We start from the raw sequence: 21,976 nt of genomic DNA, 5'->3' as shown, positions 1-21,976 counted from the left end.
CAGGCATGGGTTGGGGGGTGGGGAAGGATAAATGTAGTATTTTTCAAGCATACACTCATTCATTTACTCACTATTTGTTAAGATCACATAACAAAAAGATAACAAAAATCAATGGGATACCCTTCCTGTAGGGAAGAAAAGACATCCCTGTATGCTAGTGTGTATTTGATTTGCCGAGAGAGAGAGAGAGAGCAGTTTGGGATTTAGAAAGAGGAGCAGTTCTTTGTAGTCTATCTGATCTGCTAAAGGGAAACTAAGTGCAGAAGAAATAGTGGGCATGAGCCCTAGAGGTAGAGTGAAACCAGATAGCAGGTGGCCTTGAATAACGGGTTAAGGATTTGTGGCTTTATTTTGAAGACATAGGGAGTAATCAAAGTCTTTTGAGCAGCAGGGGAGTAGCATGATTGTCCGGTTGTGAATAGACCCTGATATTTGGAATCCCACTTTTGAGAATGAACTCAGAAGATTCATTCTCATGGGTAGATTGAAGGATGCCTTGAGAAGGTTCAAAAGGGAACAGCACTTTTAGCTTGCACTCCTGTTAAGGTTATATGCACTGCTGCTCCATTTAGCATGAAGAACTATGCACATGTACACGTGAGAGTTGGGTTCTTTTGAGGTAGCCTCAGTCACTGAAAACACCGAGATGACGTTTCTAACTAAAATGACAAGAGAGAAATTCCACATGGCTGAAAAGGGAGGAAGTAGCCACCCCCGTCTGGAGATGTTTCTTTCTAAGAGGAAGGGCACTGAATCAGAACATGATAACATCCTCCAGCAACCAGGCGGGATGAATGCACCTGACGCTGATGAGGGGCAAGATGTGGCCATGCACCAAGCTCTGGTGATCTCGGATCAAGTCTGGACATTGCCACTAATTTGCTGTGTGACCTTAAGGAAGTCACTTGTCTTCTCTGGGCCTGTGTCTCCTGATCTATAAACTGAGAAGTTAGCCTGAATGGTCTCTAAAGTTCCTTGAGCTCGGAAATTGTGAGTTTATGGGGCTAAGGAAAGCTGTTGTCAGCTCTGGCATGGCGAGTCTGATGATCGCCCAGTTTCTCTTCCCTCTCACTGGTACTGAGGGAGGCAACTCAACAGGATGCACCTTTGCTCAGATCCTTGGCCGGGTCTTACAACCTGAGTTCAAGTTTTGGCCTTGCTGTAAGTTAACAGTGTGAACTTGGGCAAGTCACTTAATCTCTATGAGCCTCCTGTTTCCTTTTCTAAAATAATGTGTCAATGCCCTTCAGCCAGAGAGTCTTCCTTTTGGCCATGGAGATAGAGCCAAGCTATAGGACATTAATCCTTGACATCCAGATCTTGCCTTTGCTGAATTTATGCTGATCAGAATCAAGAGGGTGTCCAGAGAACGTAGTGTGTAGCTGGACTAGGAGTTAGTCTTCTTCTGGTTCTTTTGTTGCAAGGTGAATTGTTGGCTCCTGTGACTTGATAATTCCTGCAAAGTAGCCCCAAGGACCCTGGACAGAATATATCAATCATTAGAAACAGAAGGATGATTAGTTTTTTTGACAGGTCTCAAAGTGAAGGGGCCTAGATTACAAAACTTAGACAATGAAAACAGGTGCCAGAATCCATCTGGGTCTGTTTTAGAGAGTCCAGTGGCTTTGTCTTTTACTTAGTCACATACTGCCCTGCTTGTCCTATAGTATTGACACAGGGATAGCAAGACCTGTTTGCTGTAATAAAAATTTCTCTTTGACTACCTGAGATGAACTTTAGGGCCATGTGATTATCCATGGGATGATCCAACTCTGGCTAATGAAGTTTAAACTGAGCTGCTGTCATTTACAGTGTCTGTTAGGGTCAGAGAAAAGTTTGGACTACGTTTCTCAGTTGTATGAATCCCTACTGGGGGAACTGTAGCTCTCAGAGTATGCATGATGTACTCCATGCTTGCCTGTTTTGGAGGTTTCTGAGTATAATTTTCAGAGAAACTCGATCCAGTGGAAGGGTGGTAATTTGAAGCACCTGAAAGTCTCTAAAAGCCATCCTGAACACATAGGGTAATAAGTTAGTGTGTTGGCAGATAGGTGTAAGCCCAATGTCCACATGAGAACTAATCCCCTAGTGGGGCACAGACTGTATTGGGAGAATAAGTATCATTTAGCATAATAGCATTGAGCCAAGTTTTTGCCCCTCAAGGTGGGCAGATCCCTTGAGTGGAGTCAAATAGTTCCTGAAAGTAAGAACAGATTGACTCTTGTAGCGAGAAAAGCCCTCATATTAGTTCCCATTTCCGATGGCCTAGGTTTTGCTGATAGGGTTGCAATAACCCCAGAAGAAGCATCTTGTTGAAGGTGGGGTAAGATTCAGTTTTTATAGACTCAAGTCTGGAATTAATTATGCAGGGAAACTTAAGAACCAGAAGGGACACGTAGAAGGAGATCTACCTTAAGTGTTTAAAGAAGAGCTAATTAAATTTGTAAAAAAAAATCAGTTAAATTCAGAGCAGTAGCTAAGGTTGGAGAAAACTGCAAGAATTTCATTTTTTTCTCAAGTGGCAGAAGACCACAAGGAGTCAAAAACAACAGGAGGATTGTAAGGGAGCTTACATGGAGAAAGAGGAGTCAAAATACAGTAGTAAGCGGTAGATGACCTGCACATGAACCAGAATCTCAATGTCCTTTGCATGTCTCCCAAATGAGCCATTATCATGAGTCCATTTAGTTGCCATGTGATTTTATATGTATGTATGTATAATTTTTATTTTTAAACAAGTTACAGGAACAGTGGAACTTACCTACATCATAAAACCAATGTGGAAAACTTGGGAAGTATGAACCATGAGAACTTGAACCATGGACTTGTTCAAAGCAAAATATTATGCTGGCATATTTGTACATAGTAAACTTTTTGAGGATTCTGAATCAAACCCAGGACTCTATCTTGGAGCTAAAACCTTATTATCTCACAAATGTGGTGAAAAGAGAGAGACTATTACCTAATATGCTTTTCGGTGTCCACAAAAAAGGAACGCAATTGAATTGAATAACTTCCTTTGTCGACATTTTTGACTGTTTATCTGGACTCTAGATAGTGGTAGAATAGCCATACAAAGGAATGACGCTTTTGATCAGCTATCTTTACACTTTCCAAAGGGAGGGAAAAATAGAGGGATAGAAACAAGAAAATTAGAGGAAGCTAGCTTCCAATATGAGAAGTTATCCCTACAAGGGTAATTAAATTCCTTCTGCAAGAGAGGTAAAAAGGTTGGCTGTAGAAAAAGGGATTTTGACATATACACTTGAAAGAGAGTGACATCATACTGTTTTAGACAATAGCTTGGGCCCTTCACATTTTATCAAGCGGATGACAAAAAGCCAGCACTTAATAATCCCTGAAATATGGAAACAAAGGAGGAAGCCTGCATCTCTTACATTAAACAAAATGATCTCTCTTTTAGGCATGACAAGCTCTTCATGAGGGTTTCTTCACTTTCTGTCCTGTATCTGTACCATCTTGTTCATGTCGAAATTCCCTCAAGTGGCCGCTGCAGTTTCAAAGTGTCTCTTCTACTGTGTTAGAGAAATAAGGAGATGCCTTCACATGTTAGAGAATAGGAAAGCAGCAGGTGTTTGGCCCAGGAGAGTGCTGTTTTACATAAAGAAGACCCCAAGAGAGCCAGAATAGACCAGGAGACTTTCTGTCTCTGGAGCTTGGTCAAAGGCCAAAGGCGATGGTCACCAATCAGGGGCTAGCTGAAAATCCTCTAGAAGGGCCTCAAAGAAACACTGAAATTCAACTCATTCTGAGCTTACCTCCTAGCTAGGAGCCGCATAGTTCCCCAAACAGGCATAGAGTCAAGAGGTTTCAGATGTGTGTTTGGGGATGGGAGTCTCTTGGTTCAAGGAAGTGTTTCTGCTGACTCTCAGCAGAACTTTGATTCCTGCCAATATTCTCCAGTTAAAAACCACCACCAAGAACATACCTGTGGTTGAACAGAGTTGGGTTCATTGACTTGTTGCAAGAAGGAAGAGTATACTAGTAAAGGGAATGTTAGAAAGAACTTAATGGGATTTTGGCTTGTGTCTGGTGATTTTCCAGGAGTGTTTAGGAAGGTGGTGGGGCTCTTCTCTCTGAGTTGACCATTATCAGTAAGCAGGTGTAATGCTGTGATTGTGTACCTTGATGATTCTTATCTAGAAGGTGAGAAGGATGGAGCAACGCTCAAGCGGTGGTTAGTAAAGAAGCAGCAGTCACCTGTGTTCTCCAGGATGGGGAGGTGCTTGATAGTTCTGTGATTGGCACAATGACCTGATTTTCTGCCTGGGCTTCAACAAGATTACGAAGTAGTGTTGTTTTTTGTCTCCCTCACAGTCACAGAGTGACTGTATCTGATGTTGGAGTCCTGTGAGAGCACATCCAACAGAGAACCATGGCTAACTCCGAACAAACTGAGCCCTAGTTGTGGATTAGGCCCATTCTTAAGTGTCAGGGGCCACTTTTCTCTTTCTTGTATGAACCAGTTCTTCAGTGCTGGTGGGAGACTCAAAATAGAAAAGAGGTATAAAAGGATTTGTAAAAATGGACCGCACAATGGAAATGAAGTGAATGACTTGACCCTTTTCTCACCTGGGAGGCTCTAAACCAGAAACGCTGGCCATTGAGAAAATAGTCAGGAAATTGAGAGGAAGCAGTTAACACTTCTGAGCCCCTGAAGTAAAAGTGCCCAAACACCCCACATTTTTACAAGAACTCAGAGTTTTCCACAAGATCTATTTAGCCTGTTTGGCACACATCCTAACAAGTTGTGTTATCATGCCCACAGAAGACTAGAAATGCAAGGGAGAAGGTGAAGGAATGCTCAGAAGCAGGAGCAAGAAGAGTAGCAACAAGTTCTGGCATACCAAAGGTCCTTGAAGACATGCTAAATGAAGGAGCCAGGAACCAAGGACCACAGAGTGTATGACTCCATTTCTAGGGAAGTTTCCAGAATGGCAAATCCAGAGAGAGCGCAGGTAGATTAGTGGCTGCCAGGGGCTGGGCTGGAATGGAGAATGAGGACTGACAGTTGATGGGTGTGGGATTTCCTTTGAGGGTGGAGAAATGTTTGGCATTAGAGGTGATTGCACAACTTTGCGAACTTACTAAAAACCATTTTAAAAGGGTAAATTTTATGATATGTGATCTATGTCTCAAAAAAATGTTAGAAAACAAAGAACATTCAGATCTGGCAACCTGAGAACCTGATAGCAAGGCAGGATTCAGGCACTAAGGAAAAGTTGGTTGCCAAAGCAGAGCCATCGAGAGCCATGAGCTCTGCCTGCCTCCTGGTCCATAACCTCTGGGTTTTCTTCCATGCAACCCCCCATGCGTGCGGCTCACACCCCTGCTTGACTGCATGCCGGCCGAGGTGTTGAGGGATATAAAGACAACTAAGACATGGTCCCTGCACTCTGGACGGAGCACATCTCAGGGCAACAAAGGGCATTCACACTAACAACCCCAAGCAAGTCATTATGAAAAGGTGACGTTATTTTCAAAATGCTTAGTTTAAAAAGGCAGAGGAGTGGATCATATGGAATTTGTAAAAAAAAAAAAAAAAAATTCTTTCAAAATTGCCAGACTTTTAAAGGAATCTTAAAACCTCTGGTGTCAAATTTCAGGTAGCTAGAAAGATAACACATGTGAAATGGTCATTTCCCGCTGAAGCCAAAACATCATGAGATGCTACTGTTGTCTGTGGAAAGCACCCCGCCCCACACACCTCAATAACCCCAGAAAGCGGGTGTGTCAGAGTATTTCAAATCCTCCAGTCTCCTGGGCATCTGGGATGTCATGGCGACTGCACCAATTATACTAACTTCTGTGATTTTTCCACAAGATTTGATGTGTCTCTTACTGAGCGGGCCAAGGGCAGCACTAAGCTACAGGGGAGGGAAAGAGGTCGGCGTATAACAGAGGGCTGTGGGTTGGGGCTGGGAGCCTCTGAGGGGAGACCTGCTCAAAGCTGTCTCCTTCCAGTAGCTCTCTGTCATTTGTTTTCTCTTCTCAGTGGGTGGGACATACCTGTGAGCCTTACCTCCATCCAGGAAACCACTGCTGGTGTAGACGTATCCACTGGTTTTCTGGGTGGAGGACATCGGGCAGGTGTGAAGTGAGCACCCATCTTAGAATGGTCTCTCTCAGATTGTTGGAACTAGGCATCATCACAAACCAGTGCACCCCCCCCACCCCCCAGTGGACAGCTGTGTCCAGGGCTACCATCCGAGGGAGTCTCAGGGACAGAGGGGAAAGGACAATGGAAGCCCTCCTTCAGCTAAACGTGAGCCTGGTGACTTTGGATGAGCTCCTTAGCTCTAAATTGCCATGTCCATTCTCAGGCTACGTCAAGGGACCCAAGCCTCCAACTTGCCACAGGCCTTGGGACACGGGGCTTGCTCTTGAAAACAAACATTTAGGAGTTTTTTTAAAGACGTAAGTTCAAACCTGCTACTGGAAAAGATACATTTAAAGGGAAGATACACTGCTTTAATGTAGTGGCTTTCTGCTGGGGCCACTCTTGGTGGAGTCCAGGGGTTGGTGACTGGTGTCTTGAGTTCTGCTAGACTGCGTGTGAGGGGATTCAGAAGGAACAATGCTTTCTTCATGGAAAAGCAAGTGCAGTGATGGTAGTACTTGGGGAGTGTTTCAGTGATTGTGCTGTTAGAGACTGGAGAGAGCCAGATCTGGGTTTTGCAGTCGGCTGTGCTTTTTGGCAGGAAAGAGAAGGGCAGAATGGAGTGACAAAAATGCCAAGAGCCTTTGTGTGGTGACTCACCCATGCTCCCAGCACTCCTCCAGCCAGTCCCGTGAATCTGAACGGGTTTAAAGAGCCCGAGTATTAGTCAGCCTCCCTCGGGGGCACAGAGACCCTCTCAGGTGACTTTCAGTAAATGGGGATTTATTGTAAGGATATTTCTGGAAATTGGGAGGCCACCGAAGCCTCAGGGTTCCATAATCACTGAGGGCAGATTGGCTTCTAGGAGCTTGGAACAGGATTCTGGACCTCAAGCAGCTCCAAGTTATCTCATCCTCTCTACAACAAGGTAGAAGTCCTCAAGCCTAATGCTTGGGTTCTCTGCTCCTTTGTCTCTGCCTCTACGGATCCTGCATTTGGTTTCTGTTTATTCATGGCTTCTGCTTCCTTGTGGCTTCTCTCTGTGTCTTTTAGCTTCTAGTCACACTCCCAGCTGCCTTTTCTCTCACATTCAAACTTCTCTAGAGAATTCAATTAGACCATTGTCACCATGGCCCATGTTAGTAGCCACTTTTGTGCTAGGCCACCTCCTGGGCCACTGGCCAATAAATGGGTTGTCCATAAATCAGATGCCTGTCCCTGGTCCAGTAGCAATTGCTGGGATAACACCCTCTTCTCCTGTTTGGAAAGAGACTGTTGGTGGTAGGGAGTCTGTGTGTGGAACAGGGGCCGGGGGGTGGGGAGGGCTCGAATGGGACAGTAGCAGGTCTCTTAAGACTTGGCCTGTCTGAACTTTTGTCCTGGCAGCAAAAAATATGAAGCACTTGGTGATGGGGGAGGTGGGGTTCTTTGAAAAGATTCCAAAGGCCTCTGCAGTGTGTGTGGGAGAGACAACAATGCCCATGGCACTGTTTTCCAAGTCAGATCTCTCCATCAGGTTGCAAAGAGTGGTAGGCTTGGAAGGTATTGCCTCATTCTGACTCTCTCTTGCTTTTTTGGTTGTGTAATCAGAACAAGGAAAGGTGACTGGAAAGGTTTGCAAAGAGCTCTTTCTGGCTACAGGAGGTGATCTGTAGGTGGCCATGAGAAATGGGTTCTACTGTGCCCCCAGCTATGGACACCTCAGCTCATCTGAACCTTTTCCTTTTTATGCTAAACTTGACCTTTCTAAGTCTTGAAGTAGATTTGGAGCTTAGCAAGTGCTCAGATGTTTGATAAATGAACGAATGGGTGAGAATGAGAACACGAATTTACCATCAGCCCTTTAGAGGAGGCCGGCTAGGAGAAGGTCGAGGTTCCCGGCTCTGGTAGAAGGAAGGCCTAGCTTTGAATCCTGGCTTTGCTACTTGCAAGTTGGGCAACAATGGCACAAGTTGCTTAACTTCTCTGAGCCTCCCTTTCCTCAGCTGTAAGGTTAGGATAATGCTCGCTTCAAAGTTCTTTGGGAAGTCCAAGGGACCACATATCTTCCTAGCACGGGGTCTGACACAGGGTGCTCCAGTGTTGAGAGCTGGAAGTATTACTTTAGCTCAGGGGGCCTGGAGGATAGGAGGAGGCCATTCCCCACCTATGGACATGGGTACACAGGCCCGTTGGGTAATGAACGCCTGGCCTGCGATTAAGGAGAGGGGGACATGAAGGGAAGCCCACACCCCAGCTGCTTGTCTCATCTTCACCTCCCGGGAAGTTAGCGAGGTGGCTGTGTTGCTGGGACTCAAGTACCAGTTCCAACAGGGTTAGGCTACAAATCCGGCAGGCGTGGGCTTTTTCCAGAAGTCAGCCGATTAGGAAACAGCAAGAGAACATCTGGATCTAATATGAGGGTAATGCCACCAGCAGTGCCAAAGTCTGCATGGGGTAAATGAAGGCTTAGTCAGAGAACAAGTCTGTGGGTCCGTTTGGGGCAAAGGCTAAGAGCCAAGAGGCAGCTAGGTCAGAGAACAGGAAGCCCTGGGGTGGGGGGCGGGGAGGATGCTGTCCTGGGAGGGTGACCTCTGAATGGAGGCCAGGAAATCTCTCCTTTGTGTCCCCCCTCATCTATCTTAAATATGCAACTCTGGAGTCCCAGTGTGTGCCAGCTCGTTGCCAGGCAGGCTCTTTTGGTCTGACTGTGATGGGAGGTGGGAAAGGGAGGTTCGAGGCAGGGAAAGGTGCTAGGTTCCCAGAGAAGCTCCAGAGGTGACACCTGTATGAATGTCTGTCACTCCACAATCAAAATCACCCTTTCCAACCCCATTCTCCAGAACTGCTCCACCTCTTAACGCTGAGATGCTGGGGTCTCTTCCATCCCAACTTCTGCTCCTTTCAGTTGTCAGCCTTGTGACCTCGAGGCCTCATTGTATCAAAGACTTAGCCTTTCCATTTCTTCCCAAGACCCCCAAGAAGTCCCCCCATGTCATCACTTGCTTCTCTGTGACACATTGTGCCAACCACTCCCGTACCGCTTCTACTCCTTCACCTCATGGTCTGCCCCGTCAGCCTCTGGGGAGGAGGTGACTCAGTCTAGCTGGATGCCTGCTCTGCTCCTGGCTGGGGTGGTGAACAGCAGCTGAAGGTCACACTACCTCCTGCCTTTAGGCCAGCTCCAGATGTCCAATCTGCACTTGGTCCTCGGTGCTGCTGCCTGCCCAGAGCCCTTCCTTGGACCCCGACCAGCTTTATGTGCGGCCCCTACAAAAGCTGCCACAAATGCGCCCCCCACCTGTCAACTTAACTTTCTTTCCTACTAACTCGCCTGTCCCTACCCCAACTCCCAGCAGCCTCACCTTGTACTTCAAGGTCAAAGTGAAGTCCATCATGTGGGAGGATCTTGCTCACTCTCTGGTCCCTCCGGCCCACTCTTCCTGGTAGCTTCTCCTGCCATAATAATGGCAGCCGGCTCTTACTTTTGAGTAAAGCTAATACTTGCCCACAGCATTGAGTCCCAACCCTTCCTCCCTTCCCTGTTCCTCAGGGAGCTTATTCCATGCATGCTCCTCCTCTCACAGAACCAGGCTTTTCCTTACTGCCAGTGGTCTCCCATTAGCACTGAAATGTGCTCCTGGCTCTTTCAAAAATGACAAAACCCTCTCTCAACCCTGGGGGTCCCCCCAGCCCCACAATGAAACTATGGCCCTGTCACTGCTTCTCTTTACAGTGTTCTTGATGGTATTGTCTGCATGTACTGTCTGCATGGCATCCCCTCTCATTCACCTCTCAACCCTCACAATCTGGTTTCATAGACCTAGCTTCCATGAACATTCTGTGCAACCCCTTCAGCTGAAATTACTGCTGACCCCTGGATCGTAAAGCCCAACAGATACTACTTCTCAGGTCTCTCAGACTCGAAGTTTCCTCAGTGGGATGCCATTGACTGTTCCACCCCAGAGATGCTCTCCTGCCTTGGCTTCCATGCTAGTGCTATCTCCTGGGTTTCCTTCTGTCTCTCTAGCTGGTCTTTTTCATTCTCCTTCCTGAGATCCTCTCCCTCCCTCTGTTCATCCTACTTAAAGATTAGGGTTTTCCAGAGTTCCATGTCTATTCTCTGTAATTCCCAATCATCACCTTCTCCTTGGGTGAGCAGATTCTCTTCGAGAGTTCAAATGTAATTGTGATGCTGATGACTGCCCATTGGATGGAAGCCCAGTCAGGTGTCCTTCCCGAGGACCAGATGGGATAGCCAACTCCTGTAGGGACATCTCCTCTTGCTACCCCAAAACTGGATTTCTTCTTTCATTCCTCCAACCTGCTCTTTCTCCTTTGTTCCCTATCTTGATAAATATTGTCTCCAATCACCAAGTTAACCTGGCCAAGTTAACTATTATGTGAGATCCAGCTCCTACCAACCCACTGGTCACTTTCTCTGTTCCTCCCACTTAACTTTTGGCAGTTCATTCTCCTTTCTACCCATACCCAGCCCATCACCAAGGTCAACCGATTCTACCTTCTTACTCCCTGTTGAGTTCATCTTCATCTCCACTGCCACAGCCATACTCTAGACCCCCATTGTCTCTTGTTGGGATTTATGAGCAGCCTCCCTGCTTGCACTTTTTGCCTTGTTGTGTGGACCCCTCCCATCCATTCTCCACACAGTTGTCAGAATGAACTTCTAAAAATGCAAATCCATTCATGCCATCCTCCTGCCTAAAATTCTTCCGGGCTTCCCCAATGCCTTCAGGATAAAGTCCAAACTCCTTAGCAGGGTGTCCAAGACCTTTCACATCCTGTGGTAATAGAAACATGACTAGTGTTTGGATTTGGATAGACTCGGGATAACTCAGACTCCTGTTCAAATAGTGGCAGCATTTTGGCTGTGTGACTTTGAGTAAGTTACTTAACCTCTATGAGCCTCCGCATTCTTATGTATATAATGATGGTAATACGCCTACCTCAGGGGGTGCTGTGAGGATAAAATGAAGTAATGTATACGGTGTCTTTGTTTTTGTACTTGTCTAGCAAAGTGCCTTTCTCATTGTAGGCATGCAGCACATGGAACCTGCTATTTATTTCCCATCTCTGCCTCTTGCCTGTCAGCTTTTCACCCGATGCCCTCTGATCCAGTGCCCCTGAGCTGCTGTCCTCGCCAGAAGACAACACGCTTCCTTTTCTCATTTCCGCCCAGTTTATACTGTCTGCAGCTCTGTGCCCACCTTAGCACCTTCCTCTCTTTGCTTCAATAACTCCTCCTAATCAGGTTTCCTCGCTGGAAGTTTCACCTGAACACCCCAAGACTAACTGCTGGGCCTAGATGTTTCTATAGCAGTCATTTCACACTCCTGTCAGGGCCTTCATTGTCTTACAATTACCTTCTCAAGTGCTCTTCCCTGTGCAAGGCATCCCCTCCAGGGTAGGGATCATGTCTTACTTATCTCTATATCCCTGGTACCTACATAGTATCGCAGGCATACCAGACTGTTAGTAAACATTTTCTGAAGAACAAACTTAAACATGGAACTCTATCCAGGTGGTATTCAAATTCTTACTTTCATTATTTATTTGCTTGAAACACTCTCATTCTTGTTTATTTTTCTGTTCCTCTTGGGAGTAGGGCTGTCAGCCCATCAGATTGCAAGCTCCCTGAGGGCAGGGTCCCTGGCAGAATGGTGCCTGTAGAATTAGCATATAGGTGATTCCCCTCAGGTATTGCTGACTGCTTGGCCTCTGAGAGGAGGGAAATCTAATGATGAGGAAACTGGGTCTTCATCTTACTTTGTGCAAATCACAAATCAATCTTAGTCATCACGGAGGGTCCTGGGCTGGCTCTGAGGTACCTCGGTGGCAGGGGTCACAAAAGGTGGCATTGGGGTCTGAGCGCAAGAAACACTTGAGAGGGGAGGTGTAGAGCAAAGTCCTAGAGGAAATGCATGATTTCTTATTCTGGTTAGCTTGGAGAATTGTGGACATTTGCCCCGGAGACTGTCAAGCAAGGACTGACCTTTACCACTGAACTGGTTTTAGTTTTTGTTTTAAAATCAGTTTTCAGGGGTGCCTGGGTCATTGTGTCTGCCTTCAGCTCAGGTCATGATCCCAGAGTCCTGGTATCAAGCCCCGCGTCGGGCTCTCTGCTCTGTGGGAAGCCTGCTTCTCCCTCTCTCACTCCCCCTGCTTGTGTTCCCTCTCTCTCTCTCTCTCTCTGTCAAATAAATAAATAAAATCTTAAAAAAAAAATCAAAGTTTTCAGACGGGTCAGAGTGTCTCTGAATGTCACTTCCCATCAGTTCATGAATGAACCTGCCCATTTTTAGTTAGAGGGATCCCTGGGGGTTTCTTCTGCCTGATGACCTGCTTGCCAGCCCTCAACATGGTAGAGTCCTTAGGTCTATTGAACCCTACCATCTCCTGAGTTAGAAATTACTGGGGTATTCATTACTTTTCATGTCTAATAGAAGTGGAGATAGATTGCAAGCAATCTGTAGACACCCCTGTCCCCCTACCCCATCTGTTGTCCTGCAAAAGCCAGGGCATTATTCCCTCTAGCCACACTGGTAGGACAAGCTTGCCTCCCTTACCACCCTACCCAGTGCGGTGTCAGACTGCTGATTCCTGGGGAGGGAAATGTGCCGGCAGCTACTGGGCTCCCCTCCCTGGAGAGCCCAGTGCCCCAGAACACTCTTGTTTGTTATGCTCACTCTCTTCCACATCCTGTAAATGTATGATGTATGTGGAAGATGAGGGGCCAAAGACTGATTAATTTTGTACCTTAGATTTTTTTTTCCATGTCAGAGCTTTTAAAGTTGGCTTTCTGATAATTTGCTAAGCAGTAGGGTTGGTCTGGGTGCTCAGCAGAGCTTTAGAAGTCATGTGTTTTGTCTACTAAGAATTTAAGCATTTTTATAGAGGGAAGACTTCATTTGGGTAACTGGTCTTAAGACTGACTTTAATAAAAATTCCTTTATCCTCTCTCCCAACATTGTGAGTTTCTAGAGCAGAGGCTCAAACATTTTCTGGCCCTCCCAAGAGGCAAGCACCTTAAAGGGAGCTTCAGCTGTAAGTGAGAACTGTTTAGGTTAGGCAGATGTCAACACTTGTTGCTAAGAGTCAGGGTGTTTGGGAATGACAGAGGTTGAAGCTGTTTTTCCAGAGGCGTCTAAAAAGGATAAGCTCTCATCTATGTGGAGTGACAGAAATGTGGGCCTGTGGAGCAATGGAGGACTAAGCCAGCCGGTCTACCTGAGGGTAGATGATTTCTTTGAAGTCTGATTCTCTGCTTGAATTAGGTTTTGCTATTGGCAGGTTTATAAACAGTGAACCAGGGAGGTGTCTGTGATTTGGTTAGCATTTATATGGAAAGTCCACAGGTGCTCAGGGCCCCTCATTAGTATACATATGTTCTCTCTCTTCCTCTCCCATCTGTCTGTTAAGGCAGGAGTTTTGCTCAATACTGTGCAGAGGGGTCATGAAATGAGTCAGATTGAATGGGTCTCTGCAAAAACCCCTCTCAGGTAGAGGCTTCCATGGCTGGGTCAATCAGAATAGTCAGCTGACGGATGACTTCCCTGGAGCATTGATGGCAATCTCTTACTTTTTCTACTTTCTGCCTAACAAAACGTCTGCAACTGTTTGCAGGTTCTGGGATGTGAGTATCCTAGCATGCAGCTAAATAGGGACTAGGCTTTGAGTCTGTCCATTTGGCAGATGGTGAAGAGAGGAGGGCTCCTTAGGAGCTGGGCCCACAAGGCTTCAGCCTTGGAGAATTCAGGCAGCATTTTTAAGGGAATCAGCATCCTGTATTGTCTTTTTTTCCTCAGGAATTTATATTTGTAGGGTCAACTTGGAGTGTGTTTGATTATAAGAGAAAAAATTTTCCGTATGGTATTGCTGGAAGTGAAGAGGAAGCTAAATGATGGGTGGTGATGAGCACTGTGAGGCTGCAGTGGTTTGTTTACAAGGCTTCCTAGTTGTTAAAAATTATTTTAAAATATCCACTTCCTAATCTTTCTCCAGAATAACAAAAGGCAGTGAGCCTAATAATAAAAGTTAGAGGAAGGGATCAATTTTTCAGATGCATTCATTCATTCATTCATTCAACTAGCATACATAAGCATCTTCTATGTGTTTGGCACTGGGCCAGGCATTGAGAGGAAATGAAACAGAAGGTCATGACCCTGCCCTCTTGGAGCTTACAGTTGAGAAATAAATCAAGAGGCACGGCCAGGAAATGGCTAAGCATCTGCAGCACAGAAGGGGAAAGTGGCTTGACTTTTCTTTATTCAACTTGGTTTGGACACGGGGTGTACCATGTACCTGGATTTTCCTGCAGCAGATATTTTTATAGCTTTTGAGTTCTGAAACATTTTATTTGAATAGTTTTGATGGGAGATCTTTAAAAGGATAACCTCTTCTGCCTTATAAAATAGAATTCACAGAACACAATTTCATCTCTTTCTAATGGTTTGGTTCTAACTTGACCTTTTCCTTGAACATCCCCCAAACTTTTCTAGTTGTTTGTTCTTCTTTCTTCCAAACCAATGGTAATCATTTCTTGTCAAGTTCTAGCTGTTCTAGCTGCTACTATACCCTAATTGGCTATAACCATTAGAATTGAGGATTGACTGGAGAAATGAGAGAACTATTTTTGTTTAATGAGCAAGCTTAACTTCACATTCAGCTTAAGGGTAATAAGCATTGGCTTGGTGGTTGGAGTGTTGCATGGACAATGTGATAACTATTCTCCTTTTCTGAGAGTGTTTTCCTTCCCTTAAGCTGTATTCTGCATAATCACAGTTGTTGGATCTAACTTTTGGCTAAAGTAGGACAAAACTCTATAAGATGAGGTGTCAAAGTCAGTGACACTGTCTATTGCTGTGAAAGTTTAAAGAAGAAAAACATTCCCCATGGGCTGGGAGGCCACAGGAAAGTTTTCATGGAAATGAAACTTAGTGAGACCTTGAGGACATGAAAGGGCTTTGGTGAGTTGTAGGGAAGTGGCTACATTATTCAGAAGGGGTAGACTGAACTTTCCAATGGAATCAGAGAGTCTTTATGATATAACACTTCATGAGCTTAACTGCGATGCCACATCATCCACCCTGCCATCCTGTGCAGGGATTTATTTTACAGAATGTTGGCTAGATCCCTTCCACATTCTGTAGGAAGCCATGGTGCATTTGCTGGCCATGAGTGCGTCCTGCATTGTGAGCATCAATTGTAGGACAGAAACTTGTACCATGGCTTTCACTTAGAGGACATAAAATGAGGCAGTTTCACTGAGCTTCTATGTGTACTTTAAAGGTAGAGGAGGAAGAAGACTGGTTTCATCTTCTCCTTGTGCTGTTAAAGGCCCATCCTCTTCTCTAGAATCCAGATTTTCCTAATACTTCATAAAGATTACAAAATTACACTCAACATCAGGAGCCACCCATGGGTATTAGCTCATGTGGGCATCTTTTATTAATGAAAAATATTAGTCTTTTTTTCAACTTACCAATCCTTGGAAAATCTGGAACAGTAAGGAAAGGTAAAAAAAAAAGAAGCCATGCTATTGGGTCCTGACTAAGATCCTACTAACTGATACCAAATTCTGCATCCACTTAAAATGGGGGGAGGGGCATGTTGCAGGCAGATGATTCCTTCAACACCTCTACATTTGACCTCCTCAGGGTAGGCAGTGAGCAATAGAGATTGCTTGGATGCTTGGATCAGAGAGTCAGAGTAGGCTCCAGGTGAAATATTTTTCCCTATATTCCTATTTTACTCCCTACTGGCTCACTCTACCAACAGCAGGCACCTTCCCTCACTTAGGTTGGACAAGCTGAAGTAAAACCTGCCCCATAATACATCCTACTCTTTCCCTCTGTTGACCAGGTTGACATGGGTTTTCTGATACAAAAATGAACATGTGTGTAGGATTCGCCAAAAATATGTGGAAAACCAATAATGTGAAAAAGAGATACTGATTACAGTAAAAAACAAAAAGTTCACACCCAAGGAAATGTTAGTAGTGCAAGCAGAAGAGGACTTTTCTGGAGCTTTTGAAATAAGTACTCTTATTGGGTCTATTAAAAAAAATCAGCCAAAGACCTTGGAACCTAAAATATTCACAACAAAATTTAAAAACCAACAAATGGACAGGACCATGGACATAGCCAAGGAATAAATTAGTGAACTGGAAGATGAAATGGAGGAATTCTCTTATGTCACCTAAAAGGATCATGAGATGAAAATATGGAGAGAAGTTGAGATTTGGAGGACATGAATTCAGATATTTTGGTATCTGTCTACAAAGAATTTCAGAAGTATAGAATATAAATGGAATAAAGAAAAGAAAATAGAAAAGAAACAATACCATAAAATTTACCAGAAGGTATAAAATAATCAGTATAAGACAAAAGTTCCAAGATTCAAAGATGATGAATGAGAGAAGACCTGTAACTGGATACATCACAATAATAAAGTTAAGGGAAAACTACTAAAAAAGAGAGAGAAAAGGAAAGAAAAGAAAAAAAAAACTTGCAAGAGAAAAAAAAATATGAGAGTGACAACAGACTTCTCATGAGCAATGCTAGATGCAAAAAGTCAGTGGAACTATATGAATAGTACTGTGGGGGAGTGGAAGATATTGCACTGGAATTGTATACCCAGTAAAACTATCATTTAGGTGTGTATATGAAAAAAAGTCATTTTGGACATTACAGATTCAAATGGTTTACCATTCACTGGCTCCCTCTATAAAAATTACTAGAGGTCATAAAAACAAAAGAAGTGGGAAGGAAGTCAAGGCCTACTCTTTACTAACTGCATGTACTTCTGTCTTAAATAGAGCAAGGCAGTTTCAATTAGTTCCCATCTGGTTGAGAAAAAGTGAATGTATCTGTCCTCTCCACAGGACAATTGGTTAGATAGAAGCAACTGCCCAGACAGAAGGTATGAACTGAGCTGCCTGTGTAGGTTCACTGTATCAAAGTGTGGAATGGGCAGGACATGTTGACAATCTCCTCTCAATCCTGATCCAAGCCCTTGCTTTTATCTCTGGAGCCTAAAGAGGCATGGCTAGGGGTTGCATTATATATATTATATATTTTCTTCTCTTAATTCTCAAATCCATCCCATTTGTATTCACAGGGGATGAGGTTGGGGAAACTATCTCTCTCCCTAGACTGATGCTCTGGATTGCAGTAAACACACCTGTGTGACTTTTTCTGATTGGAAGCACTACAATGGCAGACTTAAATTGCTCAGAACATCAGGCATATGTCCAGCTGAGCAGAGAGAAGCATGGCCTGGGCCTCTGGGAACTCTGCCCAGTGGCCTGGCAATTTGAGACACTGCCAGTTCCCTGGGTGGAGAAGAAAGACCAGTAAGGAAGAGGGCCTAATAGCCTTGGAAAGAAGAGGAAAAAAAATATTGTAAGGAGGCTGTATGTACCAGAAGTGCAGGGGAATCCACAAAGTGCTACCTCAGGGAAACTCCTGGTAGGCATGAGAGGGGCATATGCGGCTGCCCCACAGGTCAGCAGAATCTGAGCCAAGACACAACAGATTAAGGCTGGGAAGTGGTCTGGATCTTCTCCACAGAGGAGGGTTTGGAAGCTTTTAAAAAATTCATATGTTATTAAAGTAATTTTCCCCCCTCAAATTTCTATCCTCTGTATAATTGTGTTTGAGAACACTAAGTGGGGCTCATGTTCCCGTCATGAGTTTGTGCTTCCCTGGCAACTTCCCCTATTAGGGGACTAATAGGGGAACTATTAGGGAACTCCCCCTGGCCTAATCCTCCCTCCACCTATGAGGGCCTTTGTCCCATGATTCTCCCTGACTCCCCAGATTGGAGGGAGGCTGGGAACCAACCACGCTCAACCACGTGTCTTCAGAAGAGCCATAGGAACTTGGCTAACATTTTTTAGCCCTTTTATTAAAATCATAGGTTGTATAACTTAGTCGGGGACCCTTGAAGCCACACGTCCTGTCCCCTGACTCCAGGCAGGACTGAATTGAAGCTATTTTCTTCAGATGACTTTCTTCTCTGCTTTAAAAAAAAAATAACCCCCAAAGAAGCAGCTACTGTAACATTTCTTGGGAAGGCTTTCCAGTATTTCACTTGCTGTCGGCCAAGAAAGATTGAGACACTCCCCTGAAGACCCACTGGGGAAATGGCCAGCCTGAGAGTTTTTCCCACCCTCCAAAGAGCTTTGATTGCACATGAGCTCATGCCATATTTGCCTAGGAATAAAAAGACCTCTTGATTCTTGAACCTACTGTGGGAAGTTTTTATATGTTATATGTTTGTGCCAGGTTAGACGCTCAGATGTTTTTATTCATGCTTCAGACACTATACGCCACTTAAAAGCATCTGTACAGAACTACAGGAAATGATGAGAGCAGGGGCAGAGGGTCAGAAGTGTGATGGGGAAGGTGGTGGAGGAACAGGCAGCTGCTTATGGCTACCTTGCAAAGAGATACCCAGGAGTACCAGTCCATAGATGCATTTCACCAGCCTGCCCATTGCATGTGCCTGGATAACCCTAGCTGACATGTTTCACCATAAACTTCCAGCTAGACAGACCTTTTCTGCAAGTCTAGCTTAGGCACAATATTTTAAAACAGATGATTTCTATCAGGAGACCATGAGCATTTGAGCTCCTCAAGGTGGCATTTAAAGCTTGTCTTTTTTTTTCTAAAGAAAAAAAACTATAAAGATAGGTAGATTTGGGTGTTCTTAAGGCCCAGGTGCCTGAGCCCTTGGAGCACAAACTTTCCTAATATCTTTTCCTGGGGACAGCATCTCTACTCTGAATGCCAGCCACAAGGTTCACAATAATAGGATGAAAGAGTTGAAAGTGACCCATGAATTCAGCTTGTCCAAACTCCTCACATTACAGAGGAAGAGATAAAAACCAGAACTACAAAGGGCTGTGAGGGCAAGGACAAACCTTAGTCACCCTCTCCTTTTGCTCAGAGGTCTTGTCTTGACACCTCCCCACCCCAGGGTCTTCAGCAACTCGTGAAAAAAGCGGAGCTAGAATTTGAGTCTCCCTATTCAAGTTCAGGGCTTTATCCCCCCAAGGAGCTAGTTCTATGCTTTCTCTGCAGGCCTTAGGCCAGGCCAGAACTTACTGGCAGGCAGAAGAATGAAATAAGTATAATGATTTTAAAGAGGGCAGGGTGACCTTCCACAAATCATGTTCCCACCAGTCTGTCACTGATGCTTGACCTTCCACCATTAGAGATTCATTCTTTTGTAACTTGGAGGCGAGGTAGACTTCCAGAGTCTCCTCTTGAAATGTAAATACCTCTGGGAAGGGCACCAACAGCTGATAGTTAATAAATTGCAAGGGCTGTTTCCCCAAGAGCGTAAATAACCAACGGTGTGGTGGTATGGAGAGGAAGCCGAGGCAGAGAGATTTTGGAATTCATTAAAATAGGAGGACAAAGTTGGGACTGATGTGAGAATGGGTCCACCCTGTTGTAGACATTCCATAAGTGCTACCATTTACCTACCCAACTAAATATATAAGAACATGGCCCAGACATGTTGGTGAGAAATTCCCTTCCCAAGGCATGAACAAATGTTTGAAAGCCCAAAGGGAAAGTGCTGCTCACAGCCATCTGCCATCAGAGGATGCCTAGCCTAGGGCTTTCTGTGTAATGGGCATTGAGGCTTAGTTGGAGCCAGGTCCCCACCTCTACCTCAAGGCTTCATTTGCATGAGTTGACCTGCATGGACACTTCTGTTTATGGCTGAAGAATGGAGGAGTTTGTACTACTATTTTGTGGGTGGAAGACAGGGGAGGAAGAAACTGAACAACAGAAGGGATGGTGTATCATCTGTCTACCCCGACAGTGGCCTCTGTGCCCTTGTAGAGCAATGGAAGAGTTCGGACCAGAAGCAGAGGGGCTGTTTCTCCAAGAGGTTTGATGAGACTCAAAATGCAAGGAGTGGGCTTAGGGGCTTGGCGAATCTGCTCCTGCTTCTTGTGCCATCCAGAAGTTGCTGGGTATGCTGGAAGATAACTGCCCTGGTACAGCTATCAGCATCCTCATGAGGGATGTTGCCAACATGGGCAGTGGCAAGGCTCCTAAAAGCCACATCAGGGTCACTGGACATGGGCTAAGGGCAGCCAGAGATGCAGAAGGAGGAGGAGGGGGAGACTCAATGTGAGTACAAATGATGTGGTCCTACAGGGTCTCCTGGAAACCCTTGGGAGAGTCTTTATAAAAGGAGAGGGTGGTAAGGGATTCTCTGTAACAAAAGGGGCTGAGAAGAGGAAGTTTGGGTGATTGTTACTTAGTGTGACACAGGCCGGAGTGGCCTGGTTATACTGGAGTTCCTATTACATCATTTGAACCCTGCCTGACATGTCAAAAGACAAAAATAAACTCTAATCCCAGGGCCAGGGAAAGGAGCCTTTGGCTCTGGTTAGAGAAAATTCCAGTAGCTCACTGGTCCAATCTCCCCCTTTCTTATCCACCCAAATTTAGGTCATGATTCTATAGGACTGGAAAGTTTATTCCAAACTCAGTCTGGGATAGAACAGTAAGAAGAACAGTGTCAGGGACTCCATTATCCAACCACTGGAAGGAAAGGGAAGCCCAATCTGGTCTTAAAACTTGAGATAAAATAAGGCATAAGGAAGAGGAAAAGATTTGTTCAAAGTCTCCCAGCAGGAAACCATAACCTGAACCTTCCAGGGTCTGGTCTATGGGCCAAGAGGAAAAGATACAGATCTAGATTAAAAAGAAAGAAAGAAAGAAAGAAAGAAAGAAAGAAAGAAAGAAAGAAAGAAAGAAAGAAAGAAAGAAAGTAAGTAAGAAAAGCCTATCTTTGAAGGCTGGAAAAGAGCCAGGGCATACATGCAAAGTTGTTTTGATATCATTCTCTCCCTCTTCCTCCACCATCCACCTGCTAAAGTACCGGGTCTTTCCTTCCTTCCTGTGATTAATCCCACATTTGCTCAGGATGCATTAACTAGGTCCTGATGTAGTTGTGTGGCAGATTTGGCTACTGCATAGCTGAGATTTCCAGAAGTTAAAAAAAATCAACATCCTCCATACCTGCAAATATGGTATGCAACCCGGAATGACACCACTTAGGGCACTTACTAAGCAGATGTGACAGAAAGAACTGCAGCAAGAATACAGGTTGATAGGTGCCATTTAGATGGAGTTACACTGTCTAGAGCCATCGTTGACAGATACTCTGGCCTCTGGGAGTGGGGTGTACTTTTTATACTTGTGCTGGAGAGTAACATAACAGCAGATGCAGTTTTGCTGAGTTAAGTCGGTCACATCCGGCCACATGCTGTATACCATCACACCCATTTATTGAGGTCTATCATGAGCTTGATTCTGGGTCAGTCACCTTACAACAGCCCTGAAGTAGGTTTTACCAGGCCCACACCTTTTCTTTTTATTTATTTATTTATTTTTTGCCGATGGGAAATTTAGGGCTCCAAGAACTGAAGCAATGTGCCCAACGTTACAGAGTTAAAATGTAACAATGTGGACTGAAAACTAGGTCTGTGCAGCTCTGAGGTCTGTGCTCCTTCCACTGGTGGAGTCAGAAAGACATGGGCTCTGAGCAGTCTTCAATCCCTTACCAGGTGTGTGACTTGAGCAAGCCTTTTAACCTTTCCGAGCTGTCCTTTCTTAATCTATAAAACAGGGGCAAAAAGATGCAGCTAACTTTTGGGGATGGTGTGGGGACTCAATGCGGTAGTGTGTGGAATGCATTTTGCACAGTGCCTGGCCTGGAGTGGGCACTTGGCCTGAAGTCACCAGGCCCCTTTTCCCTTCTGTGAGGCCCCAGGAGAAGAAGCACATCCACAGAAGACAGCTCTCAGCTTTACAAGCAGTGTTTCCA

At 44.9% G+C, this 21,976-nt stretch overlaps 1 protein-coding gene across 1 annotated transcript in view; it reads left to right on the top strand.

Annotated features, from left to right (window-relative positions):
• Positions 1–6,941: 6,941 nt before the first annotated feature.
• PRMT8 (protein arginine methyltransferase 8) overlaps positions 6,942–21,976 on the top strand; it is a 114,080-nt gene continuing 99,045 nt past the window's right edge. The window contains exon 1 of the mRNA XM_064591685.1: positions 6,942–7,049. The gene's annotated coding sequence lies outside the window, so the exon portion shown is untranslated. The remainder of the gene's footprint in view (positions 7,050–21,976) is intronic.

This window comes from Mirounga angustirostris, unplaced genomic scaffold (assembly GCF_029215605.1).
Source record: "Mirounga angustirostris isolate CCGP_5_RB_7025 unplaced genomic scaffold, mMirAng1.0.hap1 SCAF_5, whole genome shotgun sequence".
NCBI classification, from domain to species: domain Eukaryota; kingdom Metazoa; phylum Chordata; class Mammalia; order Carnivora; family Phocidae; genus Mirounga; species Mirounga angustirostris.
Note: the sequence above shows the minus strand (reverse complement) of the source record. Positions and strands in the feature narration are given on the sequence as shown.